Genomic DNA, 23,035 nt, shown 5'->3' on the forward strand with positions numbered 1-23,035 from the left:
TAATATCCCTCCTAATATACTTCTCCCTCCTAATAATGTCCCTCTTAATATACTTCTCCCTCATAATAATGTCCCTCTTAATATACTTCTCCCTCATAATAATGTCCCTCTTAATATACTTCTCCCTCATAATAATGTCCCTCTTAATCTACTTCTCCCTCACAATTATGTCCCTCCTAATATCCTTCTCCCTCATAATTATGTCCCTCCTAATATCCTTCTCCCTCATAATTATGTCCCTCATAATATCCTTCTCCCTCATAATAATGTCCCTCCTAATATCCTTCTCCCTCATAATAATGTCCTTCCTAATATACTTCTCCCTCATAATAACGTCCCTCTTAATATACTTCTCCCTCATAATAACGTCCCTCTTAATATACTTCTCCCTCATAATAATGTCCCTCCTAATATACTTCTCCCTCATAATAATGTCCCTCTTAATATACTTCTCCCTCACAATAATGTCCCTCTTAATATACTTCTCCCTCATGTCCCTCTTAATATACTTCTCCCTCATAATAATGTCCCTCTTAATATACTTCTCCCTCATGTCCCTCTTAATATACTTCTCCCTCCTAATAATGTCCCTCCTAATATACTTCTCCCTCATAATAATGTCCCTCTTAATATACTTCTCCCTCATAATAATGTCCCTCTTAATCTACTTCTCCCTCACAATTATGTCCCTCTTAATATCCTTCTCCCCCTTCATGGATCACTGCCTTACCGTGGCGAAGGGGCTTGAAGAACTCAGAGAAGCTATGAACTATGCTGAGCAGGGCACTCAAGATGAACAGGTCATAGTGGAGAGTTTTGACCAAACGTGATCCACCTGGAGTAGGAACCGGCAAGCCACCTCATTATCCCTGCCAAGAAAACTCCATGGACAAAGAGAACAGGCATATGAAAGTTATGACACTGGAAGATGAGCCCCTCAGGTCGGAAGGTGTCCAAGATGCTACTGGGGAAGAGCAGAGGATAAGTACAAGTAGATTCAGAGCTGATGAAGCGGCTGGGCCAAAGCCGAAAGGACGCTCAGTTGTGGATATGCATGGAAGCGAAAGGAAAGTCCAATGCTGTAAAGAAAAGTTACAGATAGGTAGCCATGTTGGTCTGCCATAGTCAAAATAAAAAAGTTCCTTCCAGTAGCACCTTAAAGACCAACTAAGTTAGTTCTTGGTATGAGCTTTCGTGTGCATGCACACTTCTTCAGATACACATCTGTATCTGAAGAAGTGTGCATGCACATGAAAGCTCATACCAAGAACTAACTTAGTTGGTCTTTAAGGTGCTACTGGAAGGAACTTTTTTATTTTGGCTGTAAAGAAAAATATTGCATAGGAACCTGGAATGTAAGAACCATGAACCTGGGTAAGTTGGATGTGGTCAAAAATGAGATGGCAAGAATAAATATTGACATCCTGGGCATCAGTGAGCTAAAATGGACGGGAATGGGCGAATTCAGTTCGGATGACTATCATATCTACTACTGTGGGCAAGAAACCCGTAAAAGAAATGGAGTGGCCCTCATAGTCAACAAAAGAGTGGCGAAAGCTGTACTGGGATGCAGTCTCAAAAATGATAGAATGATCTCGATACGAATCCAAGGCAGACCTTTTAACACCACAGTAATCCAAGTTTATGCACCAACTACTGGTGCTGAAGAAACTGAAATTGACCAGTTCTATGAAGACTTACAAGACCTTATAGAAGTGACACCAAAGAAGGATGTTCTTCTCATTATAGGGGATTGGAATGCTAAAGTAGGGAATCAAGAGATAAAAGGAACAACTGGCAAGTTTGGCCTTGGAGATCAAAACGAAGCAGGGCAAAGGCTAATAGAGTTCTGTCAAGAGAACAAGCTGGTCATCACAAATACGCTTTTCCAACAACACAAGAGACGACTCTACACATGGACATCACCAGATGGGCAACATCGAAATCAGATTGATTATATTCTCTGCAGCCAAAGATGGAGAAGCTCTATACAGTCAGCAAAAACAAGACCTGGAGCTGACTGTGGCTCAGATCATCAGCTTCTTATAACAAAATTCAAGCTTAAACTGAAACTGAAGAAAGTAAGAAAAACCACTGGACAGGCAAGATACAATCTAAACCAAATCCCTTACGAATACACAGTGGAAGTGAGGAACAGGTTTAGGATTTAGATTTGCTGGACAGAGTGCCTGAAGAACTATGGGTGGAGGCTCGCAACATTATACAGGAGGCAGCAACTAAAACCATCCCAATGAAAAGGAAATGCAAGAAAGCAAAGTGGCTGTCCCACGAGGCCTTACAAATAGCGGGGGAGAGAAGGCAAGCAAAATGCGAGGGAGATAGTGAAAGATACAGGAAATTGAATGCAGATTTCCAAAAAATAGCAAGGAGAGACAAGAAGGCCTTCTTAAACGAGCAATGCAAAGAAATAGAGGAAAACAACAGAATGGGAAGAACCAGAGATCTGTTCAAGAAAATCGGAAATATGAAAGGAACATTTCGTACAAAGATTACCATAATAAAGGACAAAAGTGGTAAAGACCTAACTGAAGCAGAAGACATCAAGAAGAGGTGGCAAGAATACACAGAGGAATTATACCAGAAAGATATGGATGTCTCGTACACCCCAGGTAGTGTGGTTGCTGACCTTGAGCCAGACATCCTGGAGTGAAGTCAAATGGGCCTTAGAAAGCACTGCTGACTGGGAAAGGTTATGGACCACCGGTGTGAAGTTCACGGCATGTAATGCCTTGAAAGAAAATGTTATGAAAATGATATATAGGTGGTACATGACCCCAGTCAAGCTTGCAAAAATATATCACCTGCCTGATAACAAATGTTGGAAATGTAAGGAAACTGAAGGAACATTCTTTCACCTCTGGTGGACCTGCCCTAGGGTTAAGGCTTTCTGGGAAATGATATATAATGAATTGAAAAAGGTATTTAAGTATACCTTCTCTAAGAAACCAGAGGCCTTCCTTTTGGGTATTGTTGGTCAGAGGGTGTTAAAGAAGGATCGAACCTTTTTTATGTATGCAACAACAGCAGCAAGAATACTTATCGCAAAACATTGGAAGACCCAAGATTTGCCCACCGTGGAAGAATGGCAGACGCAACTGATAGACTATATGGAACTGGCAGAAATGACTGGCAGAATCCGAGACCTGGGAGAAGAGGCAGTGGAAGAGGACTGGAAAAAGTTTAAAGACCATTTACAAAAACATTGTAAATTGTATGAGTGTTAAGAAGGATGTAGGACTGAAAACAACACGGCACCAGAAATTTAGTTGAAAGAAATATGAGAATAAGCGAGATTTGAGAAATAAGATAAATTTTGGAATAACATTATGTCTAAATTAGGTATTTAAGTATTTGATAAAAATGTTTAAAGGTGGGGACATAGTATTTGAAAACTACACAATAAGAGTTGAAATAAGGTGATAAATTGCTGTTTATGATTCTATAACTGGGAACGCAGGAATGGGAGATGTGAGGAAGTCCAAAAGCTTAAGAAAAGATGGATGTTGGATATTTGATTTTGTGCTGTCTTTGTTACTATATGTTATTCTTTTTGCTTTTTTCTGTTGTTTTTTGTCTGTTGTATTTGGGTGAGGGTGTTATATGTGTTTGGTGAATTTAATGTTTAAAATCTTTAATAAATATTATTTTAAAAAAAAATAGAAAGCACTGCAAATAACAAAGCCAGTGGAAGTGATGGTATTCCAGCTGAACTATTTAAAATTTTAAAAGATGATGCTGTTAAGGTGCTACACTCAGTATGCCAGCAAGTTTGGAAAACTCAACAGTGGCCAGAGGATTGGAGAAGATCAGTCTACATCCCAATCCCAAAGAAAGGCAGTGCCAAAGAATGCTCCCACTACAGCACAATTTCACTCATTTCACATGCTAGCAAGGTTATGCTTAAAATTCTACAGGGAAGGCTCAAGCAGTATGTGGACCGAGAACTCCCAGGAGTGCAAGCTGGATTTAGAAGAGGCAGAGGCAGAGAAACCAGAGACCAAATTGCAAACATGCGCTGGATTATGGAGAAAGCTAGAGAGTTCCAGAAAGACATCTACTTCTGCTTCATTGACTATGCAAAAGCCTTTGACTGTGTCGACCACAGCAAACTATGGCAAGTTCTTAAAGAAATGGGAGTGCCTGATCACATCTGTCTCCTGAGAAATCTCTATGTGGGACAAGAAGCTACAGTTAGAACTGGATATGGAACAACTGATTGGTTTAAAATTGGGAAAGGAGTACGGCAAGGCTGTATATTGTCTCCCTGCTTATTTAACTTATATGCAGAATTCATCACGCGAAAGACTGGGCTGGATGAATCCCAAGCCGGAATTAAGATTGCCGGAAGAAATATCAACAACCTCAGATATGCAGATGACACAACCTTGATGGCAGAAAGTGAAGAGGAATTAAAGAACCTTTTATTGAGGGTGAAAGAGGAGAGCGCAAAATATGGTCTGAAGCTCAACATCAAAAAAACGGCCACTGGGCCCATCACCTCCTGGCAAATAGAAGGGGAAGAAATGGAGGCAGTGAGAGATTTTACTTTCTTGGGCTCCATGATCACTGCAGATGGTGACAGCAGTCACGAAATTAAAAGACGCCTGCTCCTTGGGAGAAAGGCGATGGCAAACCTAGACAACACCTTAAAAAGCAGAGACATCACCTTGCCAACAAAGGTCCGTATAGTAAAAGCCATGGTGTTCCCAGTAGTGATGTATGGAAGTGAGAGCTGGACCATAAAGAAGGCTGATTGCGGAATAATTGATGCTTTTGAATTCTGGTGCTGGAGGAGACTCTGGAGAGTCCCATGGACTGCAAGAAGATCCAACCTCTCCATTCTGAAGGAAATCAGCCCTGAGCGCTCACTGGAAGGACAGATCCTGAAGCTGAGGCTCCAATACTTTGGCCACCTCATGAGAAGAGAAGACTCCCTGGAAAAGACCCTGATGTTGGGAAAGATGGAGGGCACAAGGAGAAGGGGACGACAGAGAATGAGATGGTTGGATGGTGTTCTTGAAGCTACCAGCATGAGTTTGATCAAACTGCGGGAGGCAGTGGAGGACAGAAGTGCCTGGCGTGCTCTGGTCCAGGGGGTCACGAAGAGTCGGACACGACTAAATGACTAAACAACAACAACAAAATATCCTTCTCTCTCATAATAATGTCCCTCTTAATATACTTCTCCCTCATAATAATGTCCCTCTTAATATACTTCTCCCTCACAATAATGTCCCTCTTAATATACTTCTCCCTCACAATTATGTCCCTCCTAATATACTTCTCCCTCATGTCCCTCTTAATATACTTCTCCCTCACAATTATGTCCCTCTTAATATACTTCTCCCTCATAATAATGTCCCTCTTAATATCCTTCTCCCTCATAATTATGTCCTTCTTAATATCCTTCTCCCTCATAATTATGTCCCTCTTAATATCCTTCTCCCTCACAATAATGTCCCTCCCAATGTCCTTCTCCCTCCTCACTGTCTTCCAGTCCCACCTCCCTGGCCAGGGCCTGAGGTCCCTCTGGCTCCCTCCCGGACCCCCAGCCTCTCTTCCCTCCCCTTCCCGCCTCCCGGGGCAGGGAGTTCCCCAGGCTTCCCCCGAGAGGAGACCCACCAGAGCCCGGCAGGCGAAGGCGAGGCCGGAAGGGACGTCAGAGGGGAGGAGGAGGAGGAGCGGCCCGCCTTCCTTTCCTGTCCTCTCTAGGAAGCCAGCTCGGCGCCCCTTAACCCTTCTCTCTCCAGGCGGAGGAGCACGAGGCGTCGCGCAGGCGCAGAGCTGCCCCTTCGGGGGGGCGGGGAGGGAAGAAGCAGGACCCAGAACCCGGGACTGGGCGCGTGTGCGTGTGAAGGGGGAACCCGTGTCCGGGAGGAGGAGCCCATCTCTCTGCCTGGGGCTCCGGGGCTGCGAAGGGGCGTCTGGGCGGGGGAGTGGGGGGTCTTGGGGGGGCCAGATGGGGGACCCGGGGTGTCTCTTCTCCGGGGGGGGGCGAGTCTCTCTTGGGGGTCCCTGGGGGGCTGCGGGGCAGAGAGCCCTGTCCCAGCAAGAGGGGGTCCCGGGGGGGCTGGAGGGGCAGCTGGAGGGGGAGACATTGCCAGACATGGCTGGGGGGGCCATTCTGTGTTCTCCCATCTGCTGCTTTGTGTCTGTATTTCAGCCATAAATATCCCATGTTCTTCTCTGTTAGTGAAGTCGCCTTGGAAGCAACACAGGAGCAGCCAAGGGGGTTTCCCTAGGAAGCCTTTTATTCCCCTCTGGTGACATTGTGTGTTCTGAACACGCTGGCATTCTTATACCCCCAAAATTCCTGCATTCAGTAAGTCTTAGAATTTGGCTTAGACTTGGGTTGCCAGACCCGTGTGGATTAAACGGTGTGTTTGACGCTCCTCATCCTCTGGAATCAGCGTGTCTTCACAGCTCCTTCAACCAGGCAAGGAAGGACGCCTGGATCCAGAATTGGCCCCCACGGTCACTGAGGGCCTCATGGTTGAAACCGTGTTTAGGGGAGACAATCTTACTCGGCTACGAGGGATGCCAGAGAAGAAGGGTTGCCATGTGTCCTCTTTTCCCAGGACACGTCCTCCTTTTCAGGGGTAAAATTTCTGTCCAGGTGGATTTTTTTGGTCAAAATGTCTCTGGCCAGACGTTCTGGAGGAGACATAACTGGGGGTGGAAGACTTGCGTTCCTCTTCTCTTCTCCTGCCCCCCCCCCTCAGCAAAACATCTCACAGCTTCTCTAGCCTACATATAGTAGGAGTATTGAAAGTGAGAGTCATCATCGCATCCTCGTTTTTGCTCCTCAAAATCTGCCCACCCTCCCAGAGAAGGGCAACCAAGGAGATGAAGACTCCGTCCTCTTCCTTCTGTGACGGCAGGTTGCTCTTGCTCCTTGTCCCCCTTCCAAAATGAAGAGCAGAATCCCAAAGTTGGAAGGGACCCCAAGGTCCATCTAGGCCAGGGGAGGCAACCTAAGGACCAGGGGCCGGATGCAGCCCAATCGCCTTCTCAATCCGGCCCCCAAGAATCAGCGTGTTTTTATATAAGTAGAATGTGTCCTTTTACTTAAAATGCATCTCTGGTTATTTGTGGGGCATAGGAATTGGTTCATTTCCCCCCCCCCCCCAAATACAGTCCGGCCCCCCACAAGGTCTGAGGGACGGTGGACCGGCCCCCGGCTGGAAAAGCTTGCTGACCCTGGATCTAGGGCTGTTTTTAAATGTCCCAACGCTGCCTGGCACTGGTCCCTCCAAATGCTCTTGTCTGGCTGGTCTTTCTTCACCCAGTCATGTCAAGGAGCATCATGGGGGCTAAAATAATAATAATAATACTAATAATACTAATAATACTAATAATACTAATAATACTAATAATACTAATAATACTAATAATGATTATTATTATTATTATTATTATTATTATTATTTAATTGTACCCCGCCCATCTGGCTGGGCTTCCCCAGCCACTCTGGGCGGCTTCCAAAAAAAATATTAAAATACTTTAATACATCAAACATTAAAAGCTTCCCTAAAGAGGGCTGCCTTCAGATGTCTTCTAAAAGTCTGGTAGTTGTTGTTCTCTTTGACATCTGCGAGGGCGTTCCACAGGGAGGGCGCCACTACTGAGAAGGCCCTCTGCCTGGTTCCCTGTAACTTGGCTTCTCGCAGTGAGGGAACCGCCAGGAGGCCCTCGGTGCTGGACCTCAGTGTCCGGGTAGAACGATGGGGGTGGAGACGCTGCTTCAGGTATACTGGACCGAGGCTGTTTAGGGCTTTCAAGGTCAGCACCAACACTTTGAATTGTGCTCGGAAACGTACTGGGAGCCAATGTAGGTCTTTCAAGACCGGTGTTATATGGTCTCGGCGGCCACTCCCAGTCACCAGTCTAGCTGCCACATTCTGGATTAGTTGTAGTTTCCGGGTCACCTTCAAAGGTAGCCCCACGTAGAGCGCATTGCAGTAGTCCAAGCGGGAGATAGATAACCAGAGCATGCACCACTCTGGCGAGACAGTCCGCAGGCAGATAGGAATAAATTGAGGACAATATCCCACTCCCCCCAGAAAAGCTCTTCTTTCTCTCTTTGTGGAGGGTCTAGGCCCCTTTTGAAGGACCTTTACCTTGCTCCAATCAGGTTGTATATTTCCACCCCTTGGGGCGGGACCGAAATAGTTTACTTGCCTCATAGCAAACTGGCATTTTGAAGCTTTGACCATTAGGGTCACCATAAGCTTTTACAGTGGTACCTCGGATTAAGTACTTAATTCGCTCTGGGGGTCCATTTGTAACCTGAAACTGTTCTGGGGCCTCCTGCTGCCGCCGGAACGTGATTTCTGTTCTCATCCTGAAGCAAAGTTCTTAACCCGAGGTACTATTTCTGGGTTAGCGGAGTCTGTAACCCAAGGTACCACTATACATACTTTACATTTGCTGAGGCAAAACCTCCACCCCCAACATTGCTTGCGGCAGTTCTGCCCTCGCCTGAATCTCCTCCATTTTTAAAGGAAGCATCTCTTTTTCATGGGCCATCTTGGCCTCCCTGTCTCTTTCTTCTTGGGCTCATCTCTCTCTCTCTCTCTCTCTCTCTCTCTCTCTCTCTCTCTCTCAGCCTGTATCTCTGCTAGATGAAGGGCAGCTGCCATTCTGGCCTCTTCTCTTTCTTTCTCTACTTCAACCTTAGACAATTCCAATCTTAGCCTCATAGAATCATAGAATCATAGAATCATAGAGTTGGAAGTGACCACAAGGGCCATCGAGTCCAACCCCCTGCCAAGCAGGAAACACCATCAGAGCACTCCTGACATATGGTTGTCAAGCCTCTGCTTAAAGACCTCCAAAGAAGGACACTCCACCACACTCCTTGGCAGCAGATTCCACTGTCGAACAGCTCTTACTGTCAGGAAGTTCTTCCTAATGTTTAGGTGGAATCTTCTTTCTTGTAGTTTGGATCCATTGCTCCGTGTCCGCTTCTCTGGAGCAGCAGAAAACAACCTTTCTCCCTCCTCTATGTGACATCCTTTTATATATTTGAACATGGCTATCATATCACCCCTTAACCTCCTCTTCTCCAGGCTAAACATGCCCAGCTCCCTTAGCCGTTCCTCATAAGGCATCGTTTCCAGGCCTTTGACCATTTTGGTTGCCCTCCTCTGGACACGTTCCAGTTTGTCAGTGTCCTTCTTGAATTGTGGTGCCCAGAACTGGACACAGTACTCCAGGTGAGGTCTGACCAGAGCAGAATACAGTGGCACTATTACTTCCCTTGATCTAGATGCTATACTCCTATTGATGAGGCCCAGAATTGCATTGGCTTTTTTAACTGCCGCGTCACACTGTTGACTCATGTCAAGTTTGTGGTCAACCAAGACTCCTAGATCCTTTTCACATGTACTGCTCTCAAGCCAGGTGTCCCCCATCTTGTATTTGTGCCTCTCATTTTTTTTGCCCAAGTGCAATACTTTACATTTCTCCCTGTTAAAATTCATCTTGTTTGTTTTGGCCCAGTTTTCTAATCTGTCAAGGTCGTTTTGAAGTGTGATCCTGTCCTCTGGGGTGTTAGCCACCCCTCCCAGTTTGGTGTCATCTGCAAATTTGATCAGGATGCCCTTGAGTCCATCATCCAAGTCGTTGATAAAGATGTTGAATAAGACTGGGCCCAAGACAGAACCCTGTGGCACCCCACTAGTCACTCTTCTCCAGGATGAAGAGGAACCATTGATGAGCACCCTTTGGGTTCGGTCAGTCAGCCAGTTACAAATCCACTGAGTGGTAGCATAGTCAAGACCGCATTTTACCAGCTTCTTTACAAGAATATCATGGGGCACCTTGTCAAATGCCTTACTGAAATCAAGGTAGGATATATCCACTGAGTTCCCTTCATCTACCAGGCTTGTAATTCTGTCAAAAAACGAGATCAGGTTAGTCTGACATGACTTATTTTTCAGAAATCCATGCTGACTATTGGTGATCACAGCATTCCTTTCTAGGTGCTCACAGACTGTTTTCTTAATGATCTGCTCCAGAATCTTCCCTGGTATTGATGTCAGACTGACTGGGCGGTAATTATTTGGGTCCTCTCTTTTCCCCTTTTTGAAAATAGGGACAACATTTGCCCTCCTCCAGTCTGCCGGGACATCGCCTGTTCTCCAGGAATTCTCAAAGATGACTGCCAGTGGTTCTGAGATCACATCTGCCAGTTCTTTTAATACTCTTGGATGCAGTTCATCTGGCCCTGGAGACTTGAATACATCTAAACTAGCCAAGTATTCTTGTACTATCTCCTTAGTTATTCTGGGCTGTGTTTCTTTTGCTGAATCATTTGCTCCAAATTCTTCAGGTCGGGCATTGTTTTCTTTATCGGAGAAGACTGAGGCAAAGAAGGCATTGAGGAGTTCAGCCCTTTCTGTGTCCCCTGTTTGCATTTCACCATCTTCTCCTCTGAGTGACCCCACTGTTTCTTTGTTCTTCCTTTTGCTACGAACATACCCATAAAAGCCTTTTTTGTTGCTTTTAACCTCTCTAGCAAGCCTGAGTTCATTCTGTGCTTTAGCTTTTCTGACTTTGTGTCTACACGTGCTGGCTATTTGTTTGAATTCCTCTTTGGTGGTTTCCCCCCTTTTCCATTTTTTTGTACACATCCTTTTTTAATCTTAACTCAGTTAAAAGTTCTTTAGATAGCCACCCTGGCTTCTTTAGGCACCTTCCATGTTTCCATCTCATTGGTATTGCCTGACGTTGTGCTTTTACTATCTCCCTCTTAACAAACTCCCAGCCATCATGAACTCCCTTTCCTTTTAGTATTACTGTCCATGGGATCTCACCCAGCACTTCCCTAAGTTTTATGAAGTCGGCTTTCTTAAAGTCAAGAAATTGAGTCCTAGTATGCTTGGCTGCTCCTTTCCGCTGTATAGTAAACTTCAGAAGCGCATGATCACTCGCGCCTAATGATCCTTCCACTTCTACCCCACTAACCAGCTCATCAACACTGGTTAGGACCAGATCTAAAATGGCTGTTCCTCTTGTTGCTTCTCCCACTTTCTGGACAATGAAGTTGTCTGCAAGGCCAGTGAGGAATCTGTTTGACCTTATGCTCTTGGCTGAGTTTGACATCCAACAAATATCTGGGTAATTGAAGTCCCCCATTACTACTATCTCCCTTCCTTTTGCATGCTTGGCCATCTGTTCCAGGAAGGCATCATCTATGTCCTCCGTTTGGCTTGGGGATCTATAGTAAACTCCCACAATGAGGTCTCTGTTATTCTTCTCTCCCTTAATTTTGACCCAAATGCTCTCACTTTGGCTTTGAGGTTCTAAATCTTGGATCTCTTCACAGGTATACACATCCCTGACATATAACGCCACTCCCCCTCCTTTCTTGTCTGGTCTGTTTCTCCGAAATAGATTGTATCCCCCCATTATTACATTCCAATCGTGGGACTTATCCCACCAGGTTTCAGTGATGCCTATTATGTCATATTTAGTTTGCTGTACCAAGAGCTCAAGCTCATCTTGTTTATTTCCCATGCTTTGCGCATTAGTGTACAGACATTGAAGTCCATTAATCATTCCCCCATGTCTCTTATTTAAGGATCTTTTCCTCCCACCACTAGGTCTGCGTGCTGTTTGCTCCATTTGGTCTATGACATTTGGATGATCATCTTCATCAATTGATAGACTCCTACCTTCAGGAGCACTGTCTCCCTCCCCCACATTAGTCAGTTTAAAGCCCTCCTGATGAGGTTTCTGAGATTTTTGGCAAAAACATTTCTCCCAACCGTTGTGAGGTGCAGCCCATCGCTTGCCAGAAGTCCATCTTCAAGAAACTGCAGTCCGTGATCTAAGAATCCAAACCGTTCCTGTTTACACCATTTGCGAAGCCAGCTGTTTACTTCCACTATTTTCCCCTCTCTCCCTGGGCCACGTCGTTCAACTGGGAGGACAGATGAGATGACAATTTGTGCATTTAATTGCTTCAATTTCCTGCCCAGAGCCTCGTAGTCTCTTTTGATCTTCTGGAGGCTATTGCTTGCAGTGTCATTGGTTCCCACATGAACCAAGAGGAAGGGGTATTTGTCAGTGGGTTTTATGATTCCTTGCAGTCGTTCAGTTACATCTTGGATCTTAGCCCCGGGGAGACAGCACACTTCCCGAGACATCTTGTCAGGCCCACAGATCACTGCTTCTGTTCCCCTCAGTAGGGAATCCCCTATCACCACTACACGCCTCCTCTTAGGTTTGGTCGGGGTTCTTCCATGAGCTGTCCGTTCCAAGGTCGCCTGCACATTCCCTGAGGACTGACTTTGCTGCTCGTCTTCATATACCATATCGACTGAAATGAGGGAGAGATCCTCAAATGGAGTCTGCTCTTCGTCTTCCATGCTAGGGGAGAGGACCTCAAAGCGATTGTGTATTTCTAAACTATCAGAACGAACCCTGGGCCTCCTACTTCTTTGAGTCACGTTTCTCCATATATCTGGCTCCTGTGTTGATGAACTAGCCTCCTTCTCAGGGGAGTCCCCTGTCTCCTCCTTGGTGGAGACGGTGTGCTCTGTTGCTTCCAAGAAGAGCTCCAGCTCTCTAATTCTTTGGAGCGTAGCTACACGTTCCTCCAGTTGCTGGACTTTGTCTTTTAAGAGGGCAATCAACATGCAATTGCTGCAGGTAAAGCTGCCTGCAACCTTTGGCAAGATGGCAAACATTGCGCAGGAACCGCAGGCGACTGCAGCTGTTCCCTCCCCCTCCATCTTGAGAACATCGTTGGGGTGGCTACAGCGGTCCTCCATCATAAAAAGCGTGAAGACAGGACAAATAACTCCCCCCACAAAAAAACCTAGGTCTCCCCCAACAAACGTTTGAGACTAGCGCCCCTAAATCTAAAAGATGGATCAAACTGCGCGCGCCGCTAATCAGCCACAAAGAAACACACACACACAAGAAAACCCTTTTGGCTCCTTCTTCAACTGCTGCCCTGCTACCTCTGATAAGCTCCTCCCACAGCTAATCACTTTCCTCAACAGAAACCCTGCCCCCTCTGACCTTTGCACAGGGAGAACAGCTAATCAGCCACAAAGAAACACACACACACACACACACAAGAAAACCCTTTTGGCTCCTTCTTCAACTGCTGCCCTGCTACCTCTGATAAGCTCCTCCCACAGCTAATCACCTTCCTCAACAGAAACCCTGCCCCCTCTGACCTTTGCACAGGGAGAACAGCTAATCAGCCACAAAGAAACACACACACACTGTCAGCATCGCCCTAGAGCCAGTGCGCCAACTGGACTCATGCACCTCAACCCCGACTGGGCTAGGTGAGCTGGGTAGCACCGCCAGAGACCTCCTTTTCCCACAGGAACAGGTCACAGTGCTGTGGACTCACAGCTTAGAGCTGAGAGCACCGGATTCACTGTCTCAATAATACAGTCGTTGCGCAGCAGAGTTTTGCAGAGTCTTGCAGAGTATAAACCACTCGGAGAGCAGCTCTGTAGAATATCTTCCTTTTATTCTGTAACTACAACTATGATACAAAACTATATACAGAGCTAAATATTCTAAGCATAAATCAATGCTACACTGAGAGTCTGCAGCTGCTCTTAGCAGCAATCTTATCTCTAGGATCTCTAACACTCTCACTTTCTCCGATACACTGACTGACTGACTCTCTCTCACACAGACTGATATGTTGCTGGGCAGAATAAGTAGATAGGCAGGACACGCCTCCTGCTCTCTGGAGAGTCAGCAGAGACCATCAGGAGATGATCAGGAGATTCTTGTGTATGGGAGGGGTGAAATCTCCTCATCCTCCCCCATTTCATCCGACCATTTGAGAATCTTTAACATAACTGCAACTTACACACACTACACATTGTGACAATACAAATGAATAAGCAGCTTCTGGAAAAATCTTCACACACATTTCTTCCTCTCAAATGCAAATTGACATCTCTAATTAGGCAGATTTGAACAAACCATTTTTCAGAACTCAAATACACGCTTTCCTTCAAATATCAGGTAAGGAAATAAATGCAGCGTTCTGTGCTATTACTCTCAGCACACTTCATGCCTGGTTTAAAAACCCCACCAGAGTTCCTCGTGACCGCAGTCTTTGCAAACTCTTCAGAAAACCTTTTCGGTGGTACACCCTTGGTTGTTCTCTCGGATCTGCGCAAAACTCTCTGATCCTCTTGTTCTGGTGCTTCCTCCTCTTTGGGAGAATGGGGAGCTAAAGTATATGAAGCTGCTAGGTCTGAGTCAGCGTCAGACTCACCTGAGGCTTTTGGGCTCTGATAATCTGTGCCATCATCTGGAACTACATTGGCATCAGGATTATCACCACCAACAACACTTGCCTCCCTCTTAACTTTCTTTGCCCCTTTTGCACCATCATCACAAATGGGATGATACTGAAAAACGCCAACTCTGTCCCATTGTGGATTGTCATCAATACTCCTGGTGAGCCTTATGGTTTTCGTGTCTGTGATCAGAACACGATAAGACCCTTTCTCATATCCTAGGAAAACACCATGTTCTCCACGCTTGCTCAGTTTGTCACCCTGCGAGGTGTGCACCCAAACCTCCGAACCAAAAATTTTAAAATGCTTTACACATGGCTTTCTTCCGTGAAGCATCTCATATGGGGTGCAATTTACACTAGACTGGTATCTCCTGTTATACACATGACAGAAAAACGAAAGAGCTTCAGCCCAAAAAGGATTGGGCAGCCCTGAATCATGTAACAGCGTTCTGATTCCTTGCTGCAGGATCTGGTTTACTCTCTCACATAAACCATTCTGCCAGGGTGATCTGGGCGTGGCCGTCCTATGCTCAATGCCCTGTTCAGAAAGAAAACTCTCAAACTCTTCTGAACAAAACTCTCCACCCCTGTCTGTGAAAAGACAACGTACATTCTCATTATGTACATTTCTGAGCCATTTACAAAACTGGCGAAACTTGGTAAAGGCTTCAGACTTTTTCTGCAGCATATAGACCCAAACATATTTCGAATAGGAGTCTATCAGAACCATGAAAAACCTTGAATTGCCTCTAGAGAGCGCTAGGGGCCCCACTAAGTCTGCATGAATGACTTCATATGGTTTCTTGGCCTCTCTCCCAGACTCTGTACCTTTGGGAGCTTGCCTTGCCTTACTCTCTGCACAAGAAACACATTTCATGTGGTAGGGACATTCTTTCAACTTCATACCCTGAACCATATCAGGCATTTTTGCCACAGCCTGGAAATTCAAATGACCATAAACGTGATGGTAATAATGAATACATTGGTCATGCAACTTCTCATTCTTATCTACAGTTAAATTGCAACACTTTTTCTCAGTAGCTTCTGCAGTGCCTGTACCTGAATCAAAAGGCAATTGGTACAATCCATTTACACATTTTGCATACAGAATGAGCTTGCCATCTCTAAGAATTTCACAGCGAGATTTAGCAAACACCACCTTAAACCCTTGACGATCAAGCTGGGAAACACTCAACAAATTGTCCTGAATATCAGGCGCATACAGGACATTCTTAATAGTTGCATTCAGGCTCTTTAAGAACACAGTTCCCTGAGCCATACTCGTGAGAACTGTCCCATCTGCTTGATGAATTTCTTTCTCTTGCTTCTCAAGCTGAACAAAGAGATTATTATCTTTGGCCACGTGGTTTGAACAGCCAGAGTCGACCACGAAGAAACTCCGCCCACGTTGACTGGAACAGCGAGAGATCAAGGCCTTTGAAGTAGCAGGTGCATGGGGATTTCGTCCTCCTCCCCCTCTGCCTCTGAAGTTTCCCTTCTTCTTTGAAGACTTCTTACACTGGAAACTCAAATGGCCTTGTGCTCCACACGAAAAGCACCGCTTCAATTTCAAAGCTTTAACAGCAGCAGTTTCACTTTCACTTTCCCCTGCTGAAGACTCAGGCACATTTTCAAGCATATTTTTAACAGCACAGTCCCGGCTTTCTTTAACAGCCTGTCTGCGATCCCACTCATTCAAGAGCACGCTAGACACATAATCTTCTGTTAGCCGGTCAGAAGGCATTGTGGAAATCTGGGCAGCTACTCCATCATAAGACTCATCTAGGCTATTGATCATCAGCATTGCAAACACAGCCTCTGAAATAGCCAGGTCTCGCTGAACAAGGTCCTGTCTGAGACGCTTTAATTGAGACAGATGGCTAGGCAAATCACCACCTTTCTCCAACTGCAGCCTGCACAGCTTCTTAAAGAAAATCACACTGGAACCAGCATTCTGCCTCAGATGCATATCTCTCAACTTATGCCAAACAGCTTGTGCAGTCTCTTGACCCTCTAAGTTCACCAGCAAGTGGTCTGAAACACTCAAAATAATCGTCCCTCGGGCTTTCATATCTGCAGCATGCCACTCAGGCCAATCATCTGCATCCTTATCTGGAGGGTCATCTTCTATCGTGTGAAATAGCTTCTCCCTCTGTAAAAGCGCTTTCATCTTTACTTGCCAAACTGCATAGGTTTCAGGCGTGAGGAGAGGAAAGGACAGAGCCATCTGGCCAGAATGTGCACAGGCCATGTCTGCTATTACTTAGAGCAAGACACTTCCCTCGTGCAACACAGATAAAGCCTTGACTCCTTCAGCCACTCTCTCTCCCACTCAGAGCGCAATTAACAGGCAAACAGGGATGCTATCTTCTTCCTTTGGCAGTCAGCAACATACCTCCATAAATCAAGCAGCAGCAAGAGCAACAGCGGCAGCTTGAACACTCTGCTCCAAAACAGCTCTGCTTCTGGGCACCGCAAATCAGTCCAGCATGCAGCGTCCGTTCCACCGTCCGGCAATCAGCAACAGAAACCTCTGGCGACTGGGACGCCTGGGACGCCTGGGATGACTGGAACAACGCCAGGTCAGACGACTGGAACAACGACTGGGCCCATAACCGATGTCAGCATCGCCCTAGAGCCAGTGCGCCAACTGGACTCATGCACCTCAACCCCGACTGGGCTAGGCGAGCTGGGTAGCACCGCCAGAGACCTCCTTTTCCCACAGGAACAGGTCACAGTGCTGTGGACTCACAGCTTAGAGCTGAGAGCACCGGATTCACTGTCTCAATAATACAGTCGTTGCGCAGCAGAGTTTTGCAGAGTCTTGCAGAGTATAAACCACTCGGAGAGCAGCTCTGTAGAATATCTTCCTTTTATTCTGTAACTACAACTATGATACAAAACTATATACAGAGCTAAATATTCTAAGCATAAATCAATGCTACACTGAGAGTCTGCAGCTGCTCTTAGCAGCAATCTTATCTCTAGGATCTCTAACACTCTCACTTTCTCCGATACACTGACTGACTGACTCTCTCTCTCACACACACACTGATATGTTGCTGGGCAGAATAAGTAGATAGGCAGGACACGCCTCCTGCTCTCTGGAGAGTCAGCAGAGACCATCAGGAGATGATCAGGAGATTCTTGGGTATGGGAGGGGTGAAATCTCCACACACACACACACACACACAAGAAAACCCTTTTGGCTCCTTCTTCAACTGCTGCCCTGCTACCTCTGCTACCTCATCATCTCTAATTCAGTATATTAGGATTCTCCTCAGACGCAGCAGCTGGGTCATCCTGAGTCTCTTTGGCTTGGCACTTGCTTGTCATTTTCTGACAGGAATTTTTTCTCTTTTTAATCAAATAAATTGTTTGAGCTCATCTAACTTTCCTCCCATCTGTCCAGAGCTTGGTCAATTCGGCTACCCAGTTGGGCCTAAGTCTCTCCTGGTTTCCTTTTAATTTCACGAAAGGCTTTTTGGCTTTGTTCTGCAGTCAGTCCAAAGCGCACTTTCACTCTCTCTTTAAATGTGAGGGAATCAGAGGTTTCATCCTCTCTGAGATCTGAGTATATTTCACTCAAAATTCCACATATCTGTGGGCGTAAGTGCAGCATCCAGTTTTTCTCATGCATCTTTAAGTCTACCAGTCGGCTCAAAACTAAATAGGATCTGTGTGGGTTTTAAATTCCTATCCCACCTCTGCCCCCAATTAATATGCGACAACGCAAGGGGTCTCCCCCCCCCCAGCAGCCTTGGGCCCGTTCTCTCTCTTAAATATAGTGCACCCACCTCACAGAACACAATTTCCACAAATGCCCTCCAACTACCTCAGATTATCTTGTGGGGGACTCGCGTGAGGTAAAACTTACTAATGCCCAGGAAGACTCCCCTGAGTGAGTGCCTGAGGGCCCTGCTCCTTCCTGCCACTTACCACCTGGCCCAGGGCGGGGCCTGACAGGCCTCACTAGGACAGTTGTTACTGCCGGAGGGGCACAGAGTGTTTTTAAAATGTTTTTTAAAAATTTCTTTGGATTTTTTGTATGTGGGGGGTGGGGGTGGGATGGATGTTTGGTTGGGCTTGGGGAATTATTATTTTTTTTATTTTGATGTTTTTGTATTTTTTTACATTTTTTGTTTGTATTGTTTTATTGGTTTTGTTTGTTTGTTTAAGGTGTTATTTTGTTCTTGGAGGGAGGGGGAGAGGCTGCCGCGGAGTGGGCCCCAGCCCACAAAATGGCTGGGGCATGTTCCACAGGGGGGGATGCACTGGGACAACTGATCTCAGTGATCACGGGTAGGAGGAGGAGTTACGCTAAGACTAGACCATGTCATTACAGAGGGGGCAGGTTTAGTCGTTGTCTGAGGACTATTCCTGCCTCCGGGTCTGGTCCTGACCGGAAGGATACTAGAATCAGCAAGGGATACCCACATGACCTGAAGGTGCTGCTGTGCAATGCCAGGTCAATGATTCATAAGACCACTGCCATCCATGACGTGATCGTGGATGGAGGACTTGACCTGGCATGTGTAACAGAGACTTGGTTGGATGAAGCAGATGGGCCTGTCCTTGCCGCTGCTTGTCCACCAGGTTTCTCTTACGCACAGCAACCCAGGTCATGGCGGGGAGGGGGGGTTGCAGTGATTTTTAGGAAGTCATTAGTTTGCACCAGGCGTCCTATTGGGAAGACCCAGTTCTCCGAGTGCATGTTCTGGAACTTGGGCAATAGGGGCAGTACAGGATTCCTACTGGTGTACCGACCTCCCCGCTGCACCAAGGATTCCCTGTCCGAGCTGCTTCAGGTCGTGGCGGATGTTCTCCTGGAGACACCTAACTTGGTCGTCCTAGGGGATTTTAACATCCATGCCGACACGGCCTTACAAGGGGCCGCTCGGGACTTCGTGGAAAGCATGGCCTCCATGGGGCTGTCCCTGAATAAGTCTGGCCCAACCCATAGCTGTGGACATGCCTTGGACCTGGTGTTTACCTCTATGGATGTTGGTAATCTGACACTAAGTAAAAGCGAAACAAAAGAAGTGCCATGGTCAGATCATTTCCTGGTGCAACTGGACTTCTCTGCGACCCATCCCCTCTGCAGGGAGGTGGGACCAATTCGGATGGTCCGTCCCCGCCACTTAATGGATCCAAATGGTTTCCAGAGAGTGGTAGGGGATGCTTTATCCCATGTTGATGGCATTTCTGCTGATTCCCTGGTGGCCCACTGGAATGTGGAGTTAACCAGGGCTATTGACTGTTTGGCTCCGAAGCGCCCTCTCCGATTGCATGGAGCCCGGACAGCCCCGTGGTTTTCCACGGATCTGAGGGCAATGAAACAATCGTTGAGACGGCTAGCGGGCCGGTGGCGGATAACTCATTCCGAATCTGACCGGACACAGGTTGGAGCTCAACGTCGAGGCTACCAAGTGGCGATAGCGACGGCGAAGAAGAAGTTCTTCACCGCCTCTATTGCATCTGCAGAAAACAGCAGCAGGAGACTTTTTCAGGTGGTTCACAATTTAGCGGAACCACCTGCAACATCGGGGCCCAGTACGGGCCACATGTTCTCCTGCAATGATTTTGCAAAGTTTTTTGCAGATAAAATCGCTCAGATTCGGGAAGAAGTAGACTCCACCGTGGGAGCAGGACCAGGGCGGGAGAGTGCTAGAGTTCTGTCTAGTCAAGTTGAGTGGGATCAATTCCAATCTGTTACCTCCAAGGATGTGGACAGAAGAAGAAGAAGAAGAGTTTGGATTTGATATCCCGCCTTTCACTCCCCTTCAGGAATCTCAAAGCGGCTAACAATCTCCTTTCCCTTCCTCCCCCACAACAAACACTCTGTGAGGTGAGTGGGGCTGAGAGACTTCAAAGAAGTGTGACTAGCCCAAGGTCACCCAGCAGCTGCACGTGGAGGAGCGGAGACGCGAACCCGGTTACCCAGATTACGTGACTACCGCTCTTAACCACTACACCACACTGGCTTGGTTGGACAGGCTGCTTGGACGAGTGAAACCAACCACCTGTCTCCTGGATCCTTGCCCATCCTGGCTTATAAAAGCTAGCCGGGAAGGACTGGGCGATGGGCTTCGTGGGGTGGTGAATGCTTCCCTCCGTGAGGGAGCCTTCCCAGACCCGCTGAAAGAGGCGGTTATTAAACCGCTTCTTTAAAAACCATCTTTAGATGCGGCCACGATGGCCAACTATCGCCCAGTCTCAAATCTTCCATTCCTGGGCAAGGTGATTGAGCGAGCGGTTGCCGAACAACTCCAGGCACGCCTGGAAGAAGCGGACCATTTGGATCCCTTTAAGTCGGGATTCAGGCCTCATCATGGGACTGAAACTGCCTTGGTCGCACTGGTTGATGATCTCCGGCGGGCTAGGGACAAAGGTGAGAGCTGTTTCCTAGTTCTGCTGGATCTCTCAGCGGCGTTTGATACCATCGACCATAGCATCCTTCTGGACCGTCTTGAGGGGCTGGGAGCTGGGGGCACCGTTATACAGTGGTTCCACTCCTTCCTCCTGGGCCGTGTTCAGAAAGTGGTGGTGGGGGATGAGTGTTCAGACCCCTGGGCTCTCACTTGTGGGGTGCCTCAGGGTTCTGTCCTCTCCCCCATGCTTTTCAACATTTACATGCAGCCGCTGGGAGAGATCATCAGGAGGTTTGGGCTGGGTGTTCATCAGTATGCGGATGATACCCAGCTCTACCTCTCTTTTAAATCAGAACCAGTGAAGGCGGTGACGGTCCTGTGTGAGTGTCTGGAGGCGGTTGGAGGATGGATGGCGGCTAACAGATTGAGGTTGAATCCTGACAAGACAGAAGTACTGTTTTGGGGGGACAGGAGGCGGGCAGGTGTGGAGGATTCCCTGGTCCTGAATGGGGTAACTGTGCCCCTGAAGGACCAGGTGTGCAGCCTGGGAGTCATTTTGGACTCATAGCTGTCCATGGAGGCACAGGTCAAATCTGTGTCCAGGGCAGCTGTTTACCAGCTCCATCTGGTACGTAGGCTGAGACCCTATCTGCCCTTAGACTGTCTCGCCAGAGTGGTGCATGCTCTGGTTATCTCCCGCTTGGACTACTGCAATGCACTCTACGTGGGGCTACCTTTGAAGGTGACTCGGAAACTACAACTAATCCAGAATGCGGCAGCTAGACTTGTGACTGGGGGCGGCCGCCGAGACCATATAACACCGGTTTTGAAAGACCTACATTGGCTCCCAGTACGTTTCCGAGCACAATTCAAAGTGTTGGTGCTGACCTTGAAAGCCCTAAACGGCCTCGGTCCAGTATACCTGAAGGAGCGTCTCCACCCCCATCATTCTGCCCGGACGCTGAGGTCCAGCGCCGAGGGCCTTCTGGCGGTTCCCTCATTGCGAGAAGCAAAGCTACAGGGAACCAGGCAGAGGGCCTTCTCGGTAGTGGCGCCCGCCCTGTGGAACGCCCTTCCAGCAGATGTGATATTTTACTGTATTTTTGGTTTTTATGGAAGCCACCCAGAGTGATTGGGGAGGCCCAGCCAGATGGGCGGGGTATAAATAATAAATTATTATTATTATTATTATTATTATTATTATTATTGGGAGTCTCAGGCAAGATTTCTTCAAATAAACATTAACGATTTTATTTAACAAGGAAGTTTATGACATGAGTGGATAAAACTTAGGATATTTCAGTTTACAATGTTATTTCCCTTCAAGGTTTTCTTTTCTTTTTTTAATGATATTTATTGAGAATTTAAAATTATAGAGAGAAAAAAGAAAAAGGAAAAAGATAGACAAAAAAAATGAATTCAACAATACAATTCAATAAGAAGAAAAAACACAATACATCAAAACCAAAAACAAAAGCAAACAAAAAATTTAAAAAACAAATCCAATATTCCCAAATCTTTATCTTTCATTAACTTGTTTCATCGACTTCCTCACACCTCCCTTTTTTGTATTCTAGTTATTAATTATCTCACCAAATCCTTTCCATCTTTCACTATATTCTGTCATTAAATTACCTTAATTTATTTTAACCATATCTTACCATAAAAAGCCCTAAAGCTTAAAACTTAAAACTTATTTATACATAATTCCTTAAAGCATTTCTACTAAAGCCAAATAGTTTCATTCCAACATTTTTTCTAACACTCATTAATTTTACAATAATTATCTAAATGAATTTTTAAACTTTCTTCCAATCTTCATCCATCGTCTCCCTTCAAGGTTTTCTCAGTTGTTTCACACGTAATACTTTGGCTCTTAACAAGGTGGCACTTTCTGCCAGTTACCCTACTCCCGAGGTATTCCAAGCCAAAGACCCAAGGGATCTCTGGTTTGGGAGTCTTCTCTTTCTAGAAGGATCTCTCCCCTCCTGACTGGGATGAGAGCTCAGCAGCCGGTCTCTTTCCAGCTCCTCCTTCTCCTGGCTCAGCCTCCCAGTTCATTCCTGGCCTGATTTACTCTCCCAGCTGCCCTTCATCCCCATGGGGAACTGGGGGGAACAGAGTGTTCAGTGGTAGAACACCCTCCCAGCAGATGTCAAAGAGAACAACAACTACCAGGCTTTCAGAAGACATCTGAAGGCAGCCCTGTTTAGGGAAGCTTTAAATATTTGATGTATTACAGTATTTTAATATTTTTTTGGAAGCCGCCCAGAGTGGCTGGGGAGGCCCAGCCAGATGGGCGGGGGTATAAATAATAAATTATTATTATTATTACACCCAAAGACACCCC

At 46.5% G+C, this 23,035-nt stretch overlaps 3 protein-coding genes across 3 annotated transcripts in view; all 3 read right to left on the minus strand.

Moving 5' to 3' along the window:
- Positions 1–5,918, minus strand: part of LOC308484112 (uncharacterized protein) — a 178,249-nt gene extending 172,331 nt beyond the window's left edge. The window contains exon 1 of the mRNA XM_081018687.1: positions 5,644–5,918. The gene's annotated coding sequence lies outside the window, so the exon portion shown is untranslated. The remainder of the gene's footprint in view (positions 1–5,643) is intronic.
- Positions 1–23,035, minus strand: part of LOC308484345 (zinc finger protein 213-like) — a 144,493-nt gene that overhangs the window by 92,860 nt on the left and 28,598 nt on the right. The gene's annotated exons all lie outside the window — the stretch shown is intronic.
- LOC308484169 (uncharacterized protein) overlaps positions 1–23,035 on the minus strand; it is a 136,319-nt gene that overhangs the window by 89,766 nt on the left and 23,518 nt on the right. The gene's annotated exons all lie outside the window — the stretch shown is intronic.

Source organism: Podarcis pityusensis, assembly GCF_964106645.2.
Source record: "Podarcis pityusensis genome assembly, chromosome: 8".
In the NCBI taxonomy this organism is placed as follows: Eukaryota; Metazoa; Chordata; class Lepidosauria; order Squamata; family Lacertidae; genus Podarcis; species Podarcis pityusensis.